General features: G+C 37.5%; 1 long non-coding RNA gene across 1 annotated transcript in view; it reads left to right on the top strand.

The window, feature by feature from the left end:
- LOC140505920 (uncharacterized) overlaps positions 1 to 8995 on the top strand; it is a 34810-nt gene extending 25815 nt beyond the window's left edge. Inside the window, exon 5 of the long non-coding RNA XR_011967707.1 lies at positions 8715 to 8995. This is a non-coding gene — a long non-coding RNA (uncharacterized lncRNA). The remainder of the gene's footprint in view (positions 1 to 8714) is intronic.
- Positions 8996 to 14439: the final 5444 nt, after the last annotated feature.

Genomic DNA, 14439 nt, shown 5'->3' with positions numbered 1-14439 from the left:
GCTAATTCCTGGATTAGTCTTGATGATTTCATTTTTCAAAGCTGGAGGAACCAGGGAGGGGAACCTCATTCTGGACCTGATTCTCATCAACATGGACAAAGAAATGATGCAACTGCTGAGAGGACTACTCCATACTAGAACTTATAATAAGGGGGAGGAAAATGTGATGTAGTCTAATATGTTCCTTAGCATACATTTTGAAGAACGCATTTTAAAGGATTCACAGAAAATCTAGATAGGATCTCATAACCTAAACTTCTATAAATGAAGTCAGTTCAGAAGAGATAGAAAACTCGAGAATGAAATTCTGAAACCCAAAGTAACACGATGCTGATCATAAGGAAAAGGGATGGGACCAATGAAGATGCACAGAAAATTCATTGACAAGACTTTTCTTTTTGCTATGATTTTTTAAAAACTCTTAATTTAACAAACACTAAGTAAAAGGCACATTTCATAAATATCATCCCTTCCCCACTGAGACTTTCCCTATCATGGTTTCAATGTATTGTGGGTCAGCATAAAAAACCAAATGGGATTTTGGGGGGAATTTTGCCACAGATGATACATGAAGGCCAGCAGACATCACAGAAAAAGTATTTTTACTTAACATTGACCTACATATAGTCTATGATCAAGTACTTAACCCAAGTTTTATAATAAGGTAATGTAACACCCCATAAAAGAAAAAGAAAAAAATCAGATCTCTCATACAAAAGGAAGGTCAAAAACTTTAAGTGGATTTTCCAGATCATGGAAGTGTGCACCCCTAACCCCCCTGCAATGTAGAAGAGATAACTATACATAATAGAATAGAAAGGGGTATTTACACAAAACTACAGATCACTGTGCAGTTTTTTCTTTTTTATGTATATAAATAGTTCAACTTTTAGCTTTCAAAGCTGTCCTGTTTTGTTTGTGTTCCTTTTTGACCTCCCTTCTGTCCTCTTCTCTGCATTAATAAAAAAAGATCACCTCAACTCTGTTCTTTTCTTTTTTCATGGACTAGATTTTTAGAAGATATGCATAGAAGATAGAATCAAGAAAGGGCAATAGAAGATGAATATAAGAGCGTGATATAGACTTAGAAGAATAATTTTAGGAGCTTTAAAATTCAGACTGATAAGAAAAACCAAGTCCACAAAAAAATAAAGTTTTTTAAAAAATACTATATCAAGGGGACAGAATTTCTTCTGGAATTGGATGAGATGGAATGTAATACATAACAAGCCAAAGAAGAGAGCTAGTAGGTTCTAATTTTCCTTTTGGTTTTTCTGCCAAGAATGATCTGGGACTAGAAATGACAGGGAAACAATAAGTACTAGGGAGCAGATATGCTAAAGATATATATGAAGATAGTAAGAGTATTTGTGTTGGATTTAAGTCTCTAGAGCAAGATGGACTATACTGGAAGGTCATGAAAGAATTGACAGATATGACTGAATCAGTGGTAGCACAGGATTGGACAAATGTCCTAATTTTTAAAAAGAAGAAAAGAGAATCATGGAGTCTTTAAATTATAGGTCAATGAGTTTAACTCTAATTCCTAGCAAAATTCATAGGTTAAAGGGGTAGTTAGCTAACATGTATAAAATAAAATACTGATCACAAAGATTACATCAAGAACAGGCTATGTCAGACTAACCTCATTTCCTTTTTTGACAGGGTTAAGAGAATAATAGATCAGGGGAATTATGTAGATATAGGTTACCTAGATTTTTAGCAAAGCATCAGGAAGTGTCTCATTGAATTCTTGTGGAAAAGATGGAGAGAGAGGGGTGTACTAGATGATAGGTCAGTTCAGAACTATTGAATACTAAGTCATTGGTGATAGGAAGCTAATAAGAGATTCAGTGTGGTAAAATGGAAAAGACATTGAATGTTGAGGTAGAAGTCACAGGCACAAATTCACCTCCTTTACTAACTATCTGTGTGACCTTGGACAAATCACCTAATCTCAGGGCTTTAGTTCCTTCATCTATCAAATGAGAATGTAGGATGAGATGGCATTTAAGGCCCCTTCCATCTCTCAATCTATAGTCCTGTGAACCAGGAAGTTAGTCTTAGGAATTGTTGCTTGACGCTGTATTCCTTAGTTTTAAAAAAATTAATAGCATGTATAAGGGCACAGCTAGAATCATTATCCAATTTTCTAATTACTCCTAATTTGGAAGCAATAGCTAAATCATTAGATTTTAGAGTCAGACTCCAAAAATATCTGGACAGTCGAAGACATTAGTTTAAGTCTAATAAAATGAAAATAGGCCGAAGTGTAAAGAATTGTTGCTCAGTTGTGTCTGACTCTTTTTTACCTCATTTGAGGTTTTCTTGGCAAAGATATTGGAGTGGTTTTCCATTTCCTTCTCTTACTCATTTTACAGATGAGGAAACTGAGGCAAATAGGGTTAAGTGACTTGCTTAGGATCACACAGCTAGTGTTTGAAGTCAGATTTGAACTCATGAAGAAGAATCTTCCTGACTCCAGATCTGGAACTCTGTCCACTGTGCCACCTATTGGCTGCCCTGTAAATGTAAAGAATGACACTTAGGTTAAAAAAAATCAGCCTCAAAAGTATAAGATGAGGAGGCTTAACTTTATAGACTAGATAGATCTGAAGGTTTCAGTAGACTATAAATTCAGTATGAGTCAACAATATAATGTACCAGCCATAAAGGCTGTGATATTAGGCTGTACTAAGAGAGGCATAGACCACTAACTAAAGAAATTACTGAGGTCTGTCTGCATTCCATCCCTGGTTAGATCACAGCAAAAGGTGTAATTCTTTTCACTTTATTATTTTTTTAAACATTCATTTAAAAAATTTTGAGTTCCAAAACTCTCTCTCTCCCTTTTAGCCCATTAGGAAGGCAAGAAATGTGACATCAATTATACATGTGAAATTCTGAAAATGATTTCCATATTAGCCATGTTATAAAAAAAAGACAAGAAAAATAAAGTGGAAAAAATATGCTCCAATCTGTACTCAGACTTCATTAGTTCCCTTTTTGGAGGTAGATTGCGTTTTTCCATCACGAGTCCTTTAGAACTGTTTTGGATCATTGTATTGATCAGAATAGCTAAGTCATTCACAATTGATCATCATATAATATTGCTGTTACTGTGTACAGTGTTCTCCTGGGTATGCTCACTTTACTTTTCATCAGTTCAATAAGTCTTCCCAGGTTTTTCTGAAACCATCCATCTCATCATTTCTTATAGCACAACAGTATCCTATCATAATCATATACCATATTTTGTTTAGTCATTATTCAATTGTTGGGCATCCCCTCGATGTCCAATTCTTTGCCACAAAAAGTATAAATACTTTTGTACATATAGATCCTTTTCCTTTTGTCTCTATGGGATACAGACTTAGTAGTGGTCTTACTGAGTCAAAAGGTATGCACAGTTAATAGCCATTTGGGTACAGTTCCAAATTGTCCATCAGAATGATTGGATCAGTTCCTGACTCCACCAAAAGTACATTAGCATGCCTGTTTTTCTATGTCTCTTCCAACCCTTGAAATTTCCCTTTTCTGTCACATTAGCGAATCTGATAGGTATGAGGTGGTATCTCAGAGGTATTTTAATTTGCATTTTATGTAGTGATTTAGAGCAGTTCTTATATGCTTATAAAAAGCTTTGATTTCTTCATCTGAAAACTTCCTGATTATGTCCTTTGACGATTTATCAGTTGGGGAATAATTTCAATTTTTATAAATCTGACTTAGTTCTCTACTTATTTGAGAAATAAGGCCTATATCGGAGAAACTTGGGCAGCTAGATGGTGTAGTAGACAGAGCACCAGACCTGAAGTCAGGAAAATCCATCTTCCTGAGTCTAATTTGGCCTCAGACATTTAATACTTGTGTGACCCTGAAAAAGTCACTTGACCCTGTTTGCCTCAGTTTCTTCATCTGTAAAATGGGCTAGAGAAGGAAGTGGCAAACCACTCCAGTATCTTTGCCAAGGAAATTCCCAAATGGGGTCATGAGGAGTTGAATACGAATGAAAACAACTAAACAATCACAAAAATAATCAAAAAAACTTGTAAAATTTTTTCCCATTTACCTATTCTCTTTCTAATATTGGCTTCCTTTCATTTGTGCAAAAACTTTAAAATCTGATATAATCAAAATTATCCATTTTACTTCCCATGATCCTCTCTATCTCTTGTTTGGTTATAGATTTTTCCCTTTGGAGGTGTTAAAAACATGTTAAGAAAGACATTGACAAGTATCCAGAAGAAGATGAGCAGAATAAGCCTGGGATTTTCTCCCTCCTCATCTCTGCTTCCTGAATTCTCTTGCTATCTTCAAGTCTCAGTCAAAGCCCCTCCTTTTGCAAGAAACCTCTCCCAGTCCCCCTTAATACTAGGGCCTTTCCTCTAACCCCAATTTATCTTGTTTATATGTTGCTGCTGTGTAGTTGTTTGCATGTTGTCTTCCCCTTTAGACTGTGGGGTTCTCGGGAGCAAAGGATGCCTTTATTTTTTTCCTTTCTATTATCCCTAGCACTTAGCAGATGGTAAGTGTATTGTAGATGCTTAATAAATGCTACTCGACCTACTGACTGAATAGATGAAGCGATTCAAAACCATGTTATATGAGGATCGTTCTATGAGGGAACTGGAAATGTACAGGCTAAAGAAAAGACTTCAGGAGGGCATTATGGACATACTTGTTTAAGCATTTGAAAGATTGTCATGTGGATGAGAGATTAGACTTAACCTTCTTTTGCCTCAGAGGGTAGAGCTAGGAGTCAGCCACAGGTAAAAGTTGCAAAGAGAAAAATTTAACCTTGATGTAAGAAATAACTTTCTAACAAATAGAAATTAAATCTGATTTCAGAAATCAAATGAGCTAATCAAATGAGGTTTAGTGGAGTTAACTTCACTGGAGATTTTCAAGATCTTTGATGTCTAACCAAGCTCTAAGTGCTTCAAGCAACCTGCTTTAGCTGTCTTTATGGCTGTTGGAACATCTTCCTATTCCACTGGGGAAATCTTCACATCCTTGGGGTAGACATCCCCCAACTCACTGATGGGCTTTTGATCTTTTGGTTACACTCCACCTGGTTAGCCAGTCTATCAAGGTAGTTTTACCAGAGTATGGCTGCTGCACATGCTTCAGCTTCTTGGAGCCATAGATGAGAGCTGGATGATAGGTGGATATCAAAGGTGGATGAGTAGCCCTGAAAAGTGCTTGTCAAGCCCTCACATCAGAGGTGCTAGTCCTCCTTGAACACTAATAATCTAGGGAAGAGGTGATAAGGTCTTTGAAAAATGGGGGCTTTTGTTAAGATCTACTTAGCAACATGCTAAGTTTCACGACATTTTGAAAATATTGAATGCATGTCCCACTGAAACTTTACATTTCTAGTTCTGCTTTAACACAGGAATAAAGGTTTTTCTTAAATACCAAAGAGTTTACCAAACTATTAGATAGTTTCACTTGTGAATTTGAAAAGTATTGACAGGTCTGCTTAAAAACTCCAACTCAGGGAAATCTGAACAAAAGTTTTCCTGTGCCATCCACATTAAATTCACATCTTCAGCATATTTTAGTGAGTTCCTTGAGGGCAGAGATTTTTTTGTCTTTTTTTATTTTTTGTATTCCCAGATCTTCACTGTGCCTAGCATCAGGTCCTCTGTTAATGTGCTGATCTGACTCGAATCAGTGAGGAGTATATAATCAAACACTCAGTATTTTACATTTATGTGAAAAGGCTTATAAATCATGATCAGAAAAGAAAAATCTTTTACATAACTTCTATATTCAGGAACCTTTATTGTCAAAAGAACACTGACATTTAAAAATTATAATTCCTTGTAGCTTGGTATATTTATCTGTTTATGGTTGCTATTTAAGTCATCAGGTGACCCATTAAAAATTTAGGCAGTTGAGTCGGGGTGCCTGCCTATAACCTGCTACCAAGGAGGCAGATGCTGGTATATCTTTAGTCCTTGAGTTCTCAGCTGCAGCAAACTCAATGGATTAGGGACCTATATGATTTGGGATTAATATGGTGAATCCCCTGACACCAGTGAGAGGGTGCCAGTTTGCCTAAGGAGGGAAGAACCAGTCTAAGCAGGACAAAGCTGACAATGGGATTGGATCCATTGGGTAACGAGAGTGACTGCTTCATTACCACTCTGGGTAACATAGGGGGATGCAGTTAAAGAGAGAGAGAGAGAGACAGACAGACAGACAGACAGACAGGGACAGAGACAGAGACAGAGACACAGAGACAGAGACACAGAAACACACACACAGACACAGAGAGATAGAGACAAACACAGAGACAGACAGAGATAGAAACAGAGACACAGACAGACACAGAGAGAGACAGAAAGATACAGAGATAGAGACAGAGATACACAGAGAAACAGAGAGAGAAAGAGACAGAGAGACCCAGAGATAAAGACAGGGACAAAAGCAGAGATGGAGACAGAGACCCAGAGGCAGAGACAGAGTAGAGAAAATGGAACAGATAGGAAGTGAAATGAAAAAATATGGAAATGAGAATGGTAGGGAAATCAAAACAATTAGTCTTTATACAATGACAGACAAAAACTAGATTTTTCATGGACCTTTTAATAAATCTCTTATTGCAGTTTTCTTTCACTCCTTTGGTGACTACTGTTTCCACTTATTGAGTAAGTTGCTACTGTATTCTAAGTATCTTATTCTTCAGGGCTATTCAAGGATGAAACGGTTATATTAAAGCTGAAGGAGCTATAGCGCCAACCCACTAAAAAAAAGTGAATGAATATTCACCAAAGGGGCACAACTTGAATTTAAAAAACCTACACAGAATCAGAGATTTAGAATTGAAAGGGACTTTAGAGGTCATTGAATTCAGTAATTTTATTTAATTTTATTAATTTTTCAATTAACAAGCATCTATTTTCTCTCCCTCTCACCACCTACCCATTCTGCATTGAAAAAGAAAAAAAAGACCTCCCTCCCCAAACCAAACATTCCTAATAAGACAAAACAAATGCCCATATTGGCCATGTCCAAAAATGTATCTCATTCTACATATTTAGACCATCACTCATCTGTCAGGAGATGACTAACATTCTTTGTCATCAATTCTTTAAAATCATACAATGTTTTTATTTTACAAAGGAGAGAAACTAAGGCCTGGAGAAATGAAATAACTGGTCCAAGGTTACACATGTGGTAGAATCAAGAATTGAAACCAGGGCCTATGACTCCAGACCAAGTATTCCTTCTAGTGGTGCCACACTTTTTTTGTATGATTGGGAAGAAAGGAAGAATTCGCACATTTTTATCTACTATTTTACATGAGAAAGGGATAGGTATAGAAGTATTTCCAGAGAAATTGTTTTAGCAGTGAGATGATGACAAGGATGAGGCAGTTTGTAATTAAATACATTTAAAATATAATGTTTTATACACAATGCTTCCATGGTTGTATTTGCTGTTAGGAGTAGAGTGCTAGATTCATTTTTTCCCCTTTCATATCACCTGATTCATGATCTTTAAACTCAACTATATTTTAAAGAGCACAGTTACAGGAATAGAGTCCAGATCTGTGATTTCTATTAATAGAATGAACTTTTAGGAGAGGACAATCCCTCTTCCAATGGGGATTGACATCATTTCCACATCATAGAGGTTTGGAGAGTTGAGGTGCCTAACTCATAGTCACATAGTATGTGTCAAAGACAGGACTTGAACCCATGGCTGTTACTGTGCACAAAGCTCTCCTGGTTCTGCTCACTTCACTCAGCATCAGTTCATATAAGTGTTTCTAAGTTTTTCTGAAGTCTGTCTGCTCATCATGTCTTATAGAACAATAGTATTCCATTACATTCATAAACCACAACTTGTTCAGCCATTCCTCAATTGATGGGCATCCCCTCAATTTCCAATTCTTGGCCACCACCAAAAGAGCTGCTATAAATATTTTTGTACATGTGGGTCCTCTTTCCATTTTTATGACCTCTTTGGAATACAGATGTAGAAGTGATATTGATGGGTCAAAGGGTATGCACAGTTTTATAGCCTTTTGGGCATAGTTCCAAATCACTCTCCAGAATGGTTGGATCAATTCACAGCTCCACCAACAATGCATTCATGTTCCAATTTTCCTACATCTTCTCTAACTTTTATCAATTTTCCTGTTTTGTCATGTTAGCCAATGAGATAGGTATGATGTGGTACCTCAGAGTTGTTTTGATTTGTATTTCTCTAATCAATGGTGAGTTAGAGCATTTCTTCACATGGCTACAGAAAACTTTAATTTCTTTATCTGAAAACTGCCTGTTCATATCTTTTGAACATTTTTCAATTGGGGAATGACTTGTATTCTTATAAATTTGACTCAGTTCTCTATATATTTTGGAAATGAGGCCTTTATCAGAGACATAATTTGGAGTTTTCTTGGCAAAGATGCTAGAGTGGTTTTCCATTTCCTTTTCCAGTTCATTTTACAGATGACAAAACTGAGGCAAAGGAAATGACAAACTACTCCAGTATCTCTGCCAAGAAATCACAAAAAGGGTCACGAAGAATTGCATACAACTAAAAATGACCAAAGCAACAACAAATGGGCAAAGCACTGTGTTAAGCATAGTTCTTTCATGAATAATCAATAATTGCTGGTGTTTAACCTTGGTATGATTTTGTGAATGGATACAAATAGAAAAGTAAGACAGTTGCTTCTCTCTCCTTCTCTCAAGGAACTAACATTCTAGCAGAAGAAGACAACATGGAAGATTTCAGCTGGAAAGGTCCCATGTCCTTAAGTTACCATGGCAAAGCAGATTGCAAGCTGTCTTTTCTAATGTCATTTCCACCGATGAAATCATATATCACGTGGTGCAATGGCTAGTGTTGGCCTTAGGGTCAGGAAGACCTGAGTTCAAATCCTGCTTTAGACATCTGCTAGCTTTATGTTCCTGGTCAAGCCAAAAAGTATACTGACTGTACTTTTTATTTTGAAAATATGCTGAAACTATCCAAATGGTGACTTGATCTTGCATTTTTCCTTTTAGGTGTCAGGTAACATACAGTTGATACATAAGCATTTTTGTTTCATGAGGATTGGTGCATTATTTATTTATTTCAGGCACAGAAATACTGAGCCTGATACACAATTTAACACTTCCTTCTTCTGTCTCAGGAAACTATTTGGTTTGATAAAGCAATGATAAAATGCCTGCTCAGAGATAAGTTGAATAGTTATTAAATGTTTCTGACTTCATTAGTGAAAAAAAAAAATACTACATAAAATGAAAGCTATCTTGCTTTATAATGCTCTAAATCTTCCCAGAGCTTTCTCGGTAAAACTTTGGGTTTTGGTGAATTGGTTTGTTTATGGTGATAATGGTGGCCTAGCTACAATGGCCAATTAGTAAAGTAGCTCTGTGCTCCATGAGGTACACTTAAGAAGTAAATGCTCCTGACTTTTAACTAGGATCATCTCTCAGAGAACATGAGGACAGGGTAAACCACATTGGGATCACTCCCATCCCCACACATATATGTTTTTTAGTTAAAATGACTATCAAGAGTGGAATGTCATGCCCAAGAGGATTTGTGTGTGTGTAAAGGTGGTAGTTGTTTTTTCCCCAAATTTATTAATTTGTTTTCAGTTTTCAACAATCATTTCCATAAATTCCACATTTCCTCCCCTTCCCTCCAACCTCCCTCCCCAAGATGACATGCAATCTTATATGGGTCCTACACATTCATTCCTACTAAACACATTTTCACATTAGTCATGTTGCATAGAAGAATTAAAACGAATGGGAGAAACCATAAGACAAACAAAACAAAGCAAAACAAAACATAACAAAGGAGAAAATAGTCTGCTTCATTCTTTGTACCAACTCCATAGTTCTTTCTCTGGATGTGGATGGCCTTTTGCATCATGAGTCCTATGGAAATGTTTTAGGTCCTTTCATTGCTGTGAATCAAAAACAGTCCTTTCACACTGTGGCTGTTATGGTGCACAATGTTCTCCTGGCTCTGTTCAAAAAGGTGGTAGCTGTGTACTAACCAGTCTTGGTCCCCTTATTTCTCTTGCATGACAGCCTTTCCTAGTTATTATTCCAGATTATGGACAGATAAGCCATTGGTCTTTTTCTTTCCTTTCTTTTTTTTTTCCTTTCCTGTATTTTTTTCATTTAATTTAATTTTCTTTTTCCTTTCTTTCTTTCTTTTTAAACATTTTCTTTTCCCCATCTCCCTGCAGTTCTAGGCCCTTGGCGGGGGGGGGGGGGGGGGGGGGGGTGGTACAATCATCCTGATTTGAGGTATCTTAGGTAAAGTTCTGGTGAACTCCAGACTCAAGCATCAGGGCTCCTTCCATACTACTTAAATATAGAATATATTTAGATAGGAAACTGATTACGCATATAAAAACACAAATTTGCAAACGAGATAAGCTAGTGGGAAATTATTTCCATTACAAAAGAATTATAGGCTTACCAAGATTATTTAATGATGGGTTTCTTTAAAATTAAAATTTAAGATTTGAACAGAGATCCCCTCCCATAATTAATTTTAAATTAGGATTTATAAAATACCTTTAACCACTTTTCCATAATAACATTTACAGAAGAAACACAGATTTGTAGTAGTCATAGAAGTAAGAAACTATCCTGGTCTATAGCCTAAAAGAAATATGAGGAGTGGGCTCACAGAAATTTTAAGTCTGTTAATAGTTTTAAGCGTGTCCACAACAGTCACATGGTTGTATTTCTGGCTCTTAGTGGAGGATTAAGGGTGGGAATAGATATAGAAAAGAATAATGATATCGGTAATTGAAGGTGGAACTAATGTGAATTTTGTGGGACATAGAATTTCTGTGGGTCTAAGGATGTGTTAAAACTATATAGGAAGAAAAACAAAATGAAACAAAAAAAATAACCCAAACCCCAAACTACCAGAGCTAAGATATTAAGTCTACTAGCTGCAACTGACATTGAGCTACAGATTTACTGGTGTGGAAATTTCTTTCACTAGTGCAGGTCATAACTCCTCCATAACTTCTCATTCCGTAGCTCTTGTTTGTGTTTGTGTGTGTGTGTTTTTTTTAATAACTCTTCAACAGAGTAGTCACTTTGGTTCTTTAATATTTCAGGAAGACAATGTGATTCCTGAATTGTCCATCTACTGCCTCATTCTTGTTATGGAGGCAACTGAATAAGCAGTAGATAGAGTCAGGACAACCTGAATTCAAATCTAACCTTAGGCACTTACTAGCTGTGTGACCCTAGACAAATCACTTAACCTTTCTTTGCCTCAGTTTCCTCATCTGTCAAATGACGATAATAATAGTACCTGCCTCCAGGAGTTGCACGGTAATATTTGTAAAGCAATTTGCAAATCTTAGAATACTATATAAATGCTAGGTATAACCAACCCATTTCCTTTTCCAGTCATTCAAACCTTAATGTGAGTTGGTTGATTTGGTAACCAAATAGCTTAGATGATCTAGATGTGATGCTCTGAGTGAAAGGTAGTTTTGAAAGGGAGTTTTTGCCTTTTTTTGGTGTTCCCATTGTTTAATAAATGCTGGTTGACTGACTTACACTTCATATACAAACACTTACCAAGTCTTGCTGTTTCTTCCTCTACAATATTTCATGTACCTGTTCCCTTTTCTCTATTCATGCTGCAACTCCATGTACCCTGTCTCAGGATCTCATTATCTCTAAGCCTGGACCATTGCCAAAGTCTCCTAATTGGCTTCCATGCATCTAGCCTTTCTCCTCTCCAATCCATCTTCAACATAGCTGCCAAATTGATGTTCCTAAAGCATACTCCTTGCTTGAGAAATTTTAGTGGGCTGTAGGATTAAAAATCAAAATATAAAACAAGCTTTATTCCCCCCTCTTTGAATATTTCTAACCTTTTAGAAGCCACTGGTAGCACAGTGAGTCTAGGATCACCAGACCTGGAGTCAGGAAGACCTGAGTTTCAATCTAGCTTCAGATACTTATGGCTATATGACCCTGGGCAAGTTGCTTATTTGTCTCAGTTTCCTCAAAGGTAAAATGAGAATAATTTACCTCCCAGGGCTGTTGTGAGGATCAATTGAGATATAAAATGCTTATCACAGTGCCTGGAATATTGTAGAGAAAAAATATATGTGTGTGTGTATGTGTATGTGCATATATAAACACACATATATATAGTATACATATATATATCCATATCCATATCCATATCCATACTTATGCATGGATGTGTAATAAGAGTTAAAGATCTTCCCTGGCCCATTAATAGGCTTCATGTGGAATCCACTGGGGGAGGAACTTGTTTAAAGGGAAAATTTGCTTATGGGGAGGTTTGCTTGTTTGAAGGCTTTCACAACTTTTGGTAATTAGGCACTGAAGCACATGAGTTGAGACCTTCTGGCTGTCTATGTACTTTAAGGTAAAGTTTTGCTTTGGGGGCTCACTCATTGGAAGAAGGTTCTGTGCCAGATGAGACTCTGGGTAGCCATTAAGGAGCTCCCCAGCTTTGAAAACCCAGATGGTGCTTCTCTCTCTGGTAACTATGTATCTATGTATGGTCAGACAGCTGGATCTGCCTGTTGATCTGTGATGTCTGTATTGCTTGTGGTCAGACAGCTAGAAGCCCTGTCTGTGGATCTTTGTTTCTCTGCTTATATATTTTCTGTTTTGAATGTAAAGAAGATTATTGACCCCTTAGACAGCTATATTTCCTTTCGGAAAAGCAAATCTAAGAGCCTGTGCAGTCGGCCATCCTGGGTATGCCAGTGTGGCTGTTGTTACAGTGTGTGTGGTGGTTGTTGTCCTTTTTTCTCAAAGAGAACCTAAATGACATCACCATGATAAAATCAAGTTTCAGAGTGTCTGACTATGGCTGATCAGACTGATATGAGCTCAGAGTGCTCTATCACAGACTGGACACACAAAGTCCATGTGAACATTTGGGGTGGATACTCCAAATATACATGCATATACACGTATACTTATAGTCTTCCTTTCCCCTTCCCCCTCTCCCTATCTTTACAGGGTGATAATACATCCTTTTCCCCCATCCCCAACTCCTGCCCTCCAGTCTTTCCATCTCCTATCCCCCTCCATCCTCCCTATACACTGTGTTCCAACCAAACTAATCCACTTTCTATTCTCCAAGAATAAAAAGCTTTCGCTTCTCACCTGGAGGCTCAGATAAAGTGCCACCTTCTATACAAAGACTGATTGCCCCAGTTGTTAGTGCTCCAGACTGAAATTATTTTGTATTTATTGAATTTCTATCTTGGTTAGAAACAATCTATCACAGTGAATAGAAAACTGGCCTCAGAATCAGGATCAATTGGTGAGTCACATCAATTCAAGAAGCATTTATTAAGCTTAACTATGTGCCTTAACTAAGTGCTGAGAATATAACTCAAAGAAGAAAGACGTTCTTGGCCTCAAGGAGCTTACATTCTAATGGGGGAAGACAACACATAAAAAGGGAGGCAGGGAGGAGATGAAGGTACTTTCATCAAGACATTGTAGAGAAAGTCCAGGCAAGTCAAGAGTGTATCCTGGAGAGGAGTAAAGACATGGCTGCCCAGGGAGAAAAGAGCCAGTCACAAGGAGAGGGGCAAGAAGGAGGCTGTCCCCAGTGGGTGCAGTTCAAGTCTGGAGTGAGCTTCCAGGATAAGAGATTTCTAGGGGTATTACAGAAAAAGTCCTGGGTGAAGTAGGAGTATAGCCTAGAAAGGAATGTCCGACCACAAACATTTATTACATGCTATGGGTCAGGCATTCTGTTAAGTAATGGGGATACAAAGAAAGGCAAAAACATGGTCCTTGTTCTTAAGTGCTTCATATTCTAATGGCAGAGACAACATGCAAACAACTATGTACATACAAGGTCCATACTGTGTAATGAAAGGTACCCTCAGAGACAAGGGGCTGGAGTGAGGAAGAAGGGGAACATAGGAAAGGTCTACCATGGAAGATGGACTCTGAGCTATGACTTGAAGGAAACCAGAGAAGTGAGGAGTCAGAGGTGAGTAGCAAAAGCATTCCAGGCCAGATGGTAAAGGGTTATCAAAGAGGATTTTCTGTTTGGTTCTGCAGGTAATAGAAAGCCATTGGTTTTTATTTGAGTAGGTGGTGACATGATCAAATCTGTGCTTTAGGAAAATCACTTTGGAAGGTAAGTGGATGAGGGACTGGAGTAGGGATTAGAGAAACCAAATAAAAGCTCTTACAATAACCCAGGTGAGAGGGGAAAAGGGTCTGTACCTGGGTGGCACGGGAGAGGAAGAGCCATTTTTGAGAAATGTTGTGAAGAAATGATGAGATTTGACAACAGATTAGTTATGTGAGGTGAGTGCAAATCAATCAATAACTATTTATTAAGGTCCTACTGTGTGTCAAGAACTGTGCTAAGCCCTGGAAGTTGAGGAATTGAGGATGGTACTCCTTA

The sequence above is a fragment of the Notamacropus eugenii genome, chromosome 5, assembly GCF_028372415.1.
Source record: "Notamacropus eugenii isolate mMacEug1 chromosome 5, mMacEug1.pri_v2, whole genome shotgun sequence".
In the NCBI taxonomy this organism is placed as follows: domain Eukaryota; kingdom Metazoa; phylum Chordata; class Mammalia; order Diprotodontia; family Macropodidae; genus Notamacropus; species Notamacropus eugenii.
This window is presented reverse-complemented; position numbering and strand designations above follow the sequence as displayed.